Raw genomic sequence first — 6,117 nt, 5'->3', positions numbered from 1 at the left:
TCCATTGAAAATACATGAATATTGGGTACTTGTTGCATTTTTATTAGTCAGTCTATGGCCAATAAAACAATTTAGCTTAATGGCTTGTTTTAATGATTTGGCGCTTTCCATTGTCCAAACTGTAAGTGGTTCATCTTAGGCACTTAACCCATTCAGACCCTGTGTCCATTACAATGGATGTCACATGTCAGCCCACTTTTTTAACTTCTGGAGCATTTCACAGTGGACAAAACGGTCAATATCTCAGGACAGGGGTACCCCTGTCGTTGCCATTATAAATATCTCAATATCTCAGCTCTGGAAGGGTCTAGAGACTCCATTTTTGCACTCAGGTTTAAGTCTTGTGGCCCTCTATCAGAATCCAGAGTTTTGAGAAGATTGGGGAAACTTAATTTTTCGCCCAAAAAAAAAAAACGTAAGGGGTACCACTGTCGTTTTTTTTTCGGGCCGAATTTTTGAGTTTCGATATCTCAGCTCTGGAAGTGCCTAGAGCCTCCATTTTTGCACTCAGGTCTAAGTCTCATGGCCCTCTATCAGAATCCAGAGTTTTGAGAAGATTGTAGAAACGTAATTTTTCGCCCGAAAAAAAAAACGTAAGGGGTACCACTGTCGTTTTTTGTTCGGGCCGAATTTTTGAGTTTCGATATCTCAGCTCGGGAAGGGTCTAGAGCCTCCATTTTAGCACTCAGGTTTAAGTCTCATGACCCTCTATCAGAATCCAGAGTTTTGAGAAGATTGGGGAAACTTAACTTTTCGCCCCCCAAAAAAAAAAAACGTAAGGGGTAACACTGTCGTGTTTTTTTTTTCGGGTAGAATTTTTGACTTTCAACATCTCAGCTCTGGAAGGGTCTAGAGCCTCCATTTTAGCACTCAGGTTTAAGTCTCATGACCCTCTATCAGAATCCAGAGTTTTGAGAAGATTGGGGAAACTTAATTTTTCGCCCCCCAAAAAAAAAAACGTAAGGGGTAACACTGTCGTTTTTTTTTTTCGGGTCGAATTTTTGAGTTTCGATATCTCAGCTCTGGAAGGGGCTAGAGCCTCCATATTTGCACTCAGGTTTAAGTCTCATGGCCCTCTATCAGAATCCAGAGTTTTGAGAAGATTGGAAAAACTTCATTATTCATACCAAAAAAAAAAAAAAAAAAACGAAAGGGGTACGTACCACTGTCGTTTTTTTGGGGGGGTCAACATTTTGAATTTCTCTGATCTTCTTGAAACTCTGGATTCTGATAGAGGGCCATGGGACTTAGACCTGAGTGCAAAAATGGAGGCTTTAGACCCTTTGTTTTATGGTATTTGATCTATCCTAGTTATAAATCATTTACCTTCTACCTTATTTTGTTTATTCTCAGGTAAGGTAAAGATGGTCAAATTCTACATTAGATATTAAGTACACAAATTCATACTTACACCCCAGTAGAAAGACCCCTCCGTGGCTAAGTTCTTTACTGCAAGTAGAGACTCTTGGCAGGCAAATTTCTTTTATCTATTATTTGTATTTTTATTGTATAGAGTTTTCCAAAGTTTTTCTATCAGACAGTTTAACAAAATTAGTTCAATAAATGCAGTTCACAAGTTACACCAGCAGGTGTCAGGCTTGGATCATCAAACAATGGAGAGTCTGGTCCAGTTTCCAGAGTCAAACCCCATACATTTCAATGTACGTTTTATAATATATTTACATGTCACACCTCTCTCTTACATAATCAAGTCATATGCACAATCTTAATATATTTACATGTCACACCTCTCTCTTACATAATCAAGTCATATGCACAATCTGTCCAATCCTAGTCCTGGATCCAAGTTTAACTCTTTTAATCACTTCAACAATCTCCTATAAAAGGCCTTCTTTATCTTGATCTTCCTTCTCCTCGCATGGTTTCTCAGCCTCCTTCTCCTTTTAGTCTAGAACACAACATTAAGGTAATACATTTTCCCTTTACTACTCACATGCATAATACTGGTTACATTGTATTAATAAAGTATTTTGTTACAATACATTTGTGTCTTTCTTATAAAACCAATAAACATTTGTTACAATATGTTTCTGTCTTTCTTATAAAACCAATAAACATTTGTTACAATATGTTTCTGTGTCTTTCTTATAAACAGTCTTGTGTTATACAGTTTTTATACGTAAACTATCTATAATGCCTTTACATATGGTTTTATAAAAGCTGTTCTACATGAAAGACTGTTTATAAAGTCTTTACAAGCAGTTTACATATTTTTTCATATAAAAGCTGTTTTACATAAAAGACTGTTTATGAAGTTTTACAAGCAGTTTACATATGGTTATCATAAAATAAATTGCATCATTTTACACAACACCTTCCAGAGCTGAGATATTGAGATCCCAGGTAGCATTTATGCCATTATAAATATCTCAATATCTCAGCTCTGGAAGGGTCTAGAGCCTCCATTTTTGCACTCAGGTCTAAGTCTCATGGCCCTCTATCAGAATCCAGAGTTTTGAGAAGATTGGAGAAACTTAATTTTTCGCCCTAAAAAAAACAACGTAAGGGGTACCACTGTCGTTTTTTTTTCGGGCCGAATTTTTGAGTTTCGATATCTCAGCTCTGGGAGGGGCTAGAGCCTCCATTTTTGCACTCAGGTCTAAGTCTCATGGCCCTCTATCAGAATCCAGAGTTTTGGGAAGATTGGAGAAACGTAATTTTTCGCCCGAAAAAAAACAACGTAAGGGGTACCACTGTTGTTGTTTTTTCGGGCCGAATTTTTGAGTTTCGATATCTCAGCTCTGGGAGGGTCTAGAGCCTCCATTTTTGCACTCAGGTCTAAGTCTCATGGCCCTCTATCAGAATCCAGAGTTTTGAGAAGATTGGAGAAACTTAATTTTTCGCCCGAAAAAAAACAACGTAAGGGGTACCACTGTTGTTGTTTTTTCGGGCCGAATTTTTGAGTTTCGATATCTCAGCTCTGGGAGGGGCTAGAGCCTCCATTTTTGCACTCAGGTCTAAGTCTCATGGCCCTCTATCAGAATCCAGAGTTTTGGGAAGATTGGAGAAACGTAATTTTTCGCCCGAAAAAAAAAAATGTAAGGGGTACCACTGTCGTTTTTTTTTCGGGCCGAATTTTTGAGTTTCGACATCTCAGCTCTGGAAGTGCCTAGAGCCTCCATTTTTGCACTCAGGTCTAAGTCTCATGGCCCTCTATCAGAATCCAGAGTTTTGAGAAGATTGGAGAAACTTAATTTTTCGCCCGAAAAAAAACAACGTAAGGGGTACCACTGTTGTTGTTTTTTCGGGCCGAATTTTTGAGTTTCGATATCTCAGCTCTGGGAGGGGCTAGAGCCTCCATTTTTGCACTCAGGTCTAAGTCTCATGGCCCTCTATCAGAATCCAGAGTTTTGGGAAGATTGGAGAAACGTAATTTTTCGCCCGAAAAAAAAAAATGTAAGGGGTACCACTGTCGTTTTTTTTTTGGGCCGAATTTTTGAGTTTTGATATCTCAGCTCTGGAAGGGGCTAGAGCCTCCATTTTTGCACTCAGGTCTAAGTCTCATGGCCCTCTATCAGAATTTGGGAAGATTGGAGAAACTTAATTTTTCGCCCAAAAAAAAAAAACGTAAGGGGTACCACTGTCGTTTTTTTTTCGGGCCTAATTTTTGAGTTTCGATATCTCAGCTCTGGAAGGGGCTAGAGCCTCCATTTTTGCACTCAGGTCTAAGTCTCATGGCCCTCTATCAGAATCCAGAGTTTTGGGAAGATTGGAGAAACTTAATTTTTTGCCCAAAACAAAAAAAAACGTAACGGGTACCACTGTCGTTTTTTTTTTCGGGCCTAATTTTTGAGTTTCGATATCTCAGCTCTGGAAGGGGCTAGAGCCTCCATTTTTGCACTCAGGTCTAAGTCTCATGGTCCTCTATCAGAATTTGGGAAGATTGGAGAAACTTAATTTTTCGCCCAAAAAAAAAACGTAAGGGGTACCACTGTCGTTTTTTTTTCGGGCCGAATTTTTGAGTTTCGATATCTCAGCTCTGGAAGGGGCTAGAGCCTCCATTTTTGCACTCAGGTCTAAGTCTCATGGCCCTCTATCAGAATTTGGGAAGATTGGAGAAACTTAATTTTTCGCCCAAAAAAAAAAACGTAAGGGGTACCACTGTGGGTTTTTTTTCGGGCCGAATTTTTGAGTTTCGATATCTCAGCTCTGGAAGGGGCTAGAGCCTCCATTTTTGCACTTAGGTCTAAGTCTCATGGCCCTCTATCAGAATCCAGAGTTTTGGGAAGATTGGAGAAACTTAATTTTTCGCCCAAAAAAAAAAAAACGTAAGGGGTACCACTGTCGTTTTTTTTTCGGGCCTAATTTTTGAGTTTCGATATCTCAGCTCTGGAAGGGGCTAGAGCCTCCATTTTTGCACTCAGGTCTAAGTCTCATGGCACTCTATCAGAATTTGGGAAGATTGGAGAAACTTAATTTTTCGCCCAAAAAAAAAAACGTAAGGGGTACCACTGTCGTTTTTTTTTCGGGCCTAATTTTTGAGTTTCGATATCTCAGCTCTGAAAGGGGCTAGAGCCTCCATTTTTGCACTCAGGTCTAAGTCTCATGGCCCTCTATCAGAATCCAGAGTTTTGGGAAGATTGGAGAAACTTAATTTTTCGCCCAAAAAAAAAAAACGTAAGGGGTACCACTGTCGTTTTTTTTTCGGGCCGAATTTTATGAGTTTCGATATCTCAGCTCTGGAAGGGGCTAGAGCCTCCATTTTTGCACTCAGGTCTAAGTCTCATGGCCCTCTATCAGAATCCAGAGTTTTGGGAAGATTGGAGAAACTTAATTTTTCGCCCAAAAAAAAAAAACGTTAGGGGTACCACTGTCGTTTTTTTTTCGGGCCGAATTTTTGAGTTTCGATATCTCAGCTCTGGAAGGGGCTAGAGCCTCCATTTTTGCACTCAGGTCTAAGTCTCATGGCCCTCTATCAGAATTTGGGAAGATTGGAGAAACTTAAATTTTCGGCCAAAAAAAAAAAACGTAAGGGGTACCACTGTCATTTTTTTTTCGGGCCTAATTTTTGAGTTTCGATATCTCAGCTCTGGAAGGGGCTAGAGCCTCCATTTTTGCATTCAGGTCTAAGTCTCATGGCCCTCTATCAGAATCCAGAGTTTTGGGAAGATTGGAGAAACTTAATTTTTCGCCCAAAAAAAAAAAAACGTAAGGGGTACCACTGTCGTTTTTTTTTTCTGGCCGAATTTTATGAGTTTCGATATCTCAGCTCTGGAAGGGGCTAGAGCCTCCATTTTTGCACTCAGGTCTAAGTCTCATGGCCCTCTATCAGAATTTGGGAAGATTGGAGAAACTTAATTTTTCGCCCAAAAAAAAAAAAACGTAAGGGGTACCACTGTCGTTTTTTTTTCGGGCCGAATTTTATGAGTTTCGATATCTCAGCTCTGGAAGGGGCTAGAACCTCCATTTTTGCACTCAGGTCTAAGTCTCATGGCCCTCTATCAGAATTTGGGAAGATTGGAGAAACTTAATTTTTCGCCCAAAAAAAAAAACGTAAGGGGTACCACTGTCGGTTTTTTTTCGGGCCGAATTTTTGAGTTTCGATATCTCAGCTCTGGAAGGGGCTAGAGCCTCCATTTTTGCACTCAGGTCTAATTCTCATGGCCCTCTATCAGAATTTGGGAAGATTGGAGAAACTTAATTTTTCGCCCAAAAAAAAAAAACGTAAGGGGTACCACTGTCGTTTTTTTTTCGGGCCTAATTTTTGAGTTTCGATATCTCAGCTCTGGAAGGGGCTAGAGCCTCCATTTTTGCACTCAGGTCTAAGTCTCATGGCCCTCTATCAGAATCCAGAGTTTTGGGAAGATTGGAGAAACTTAATTTTTCGCCCAAAAAAAAAAAAACGTAAGGGGTACCACTGTCGTTTTTTTTTCGGGCCGAATTTTATGAGTTTCGATATCTCAGCTCTGGAAGGGGCTAGAGCCTCCATTTTTGCACTCAGGTCTAAGTCTCATTGCCCTCTATCAGAATCCAGAGTTTTGGGAAGATTGGAGAACCTTAATTTTTCGCCCGAAAAAAAATACGTAAGGGGTACCACTGTCGTTTTTTGTTCGGGCCGAATTTTTGAGTTTCGATATCTCAGCTCTGGAAGGGGCT

The sequence above is a fragment of the Pimephales promelas genome, chromosome 20 (assembly GCF_988280905.1).
Source record: "Pimephales promelas chromosome 20, fPimPro1.hap1.1, whole genome shotgun sequence".
Lineage (NCBI taxonomy): Eukaryota > Metazoa > Chordata > Actinopteri > Cypriniformes > Leuciscidae > Pimephales > Pimephales promelas.
Note: the sequence above shows the minus strand (reverse complement) of the source record.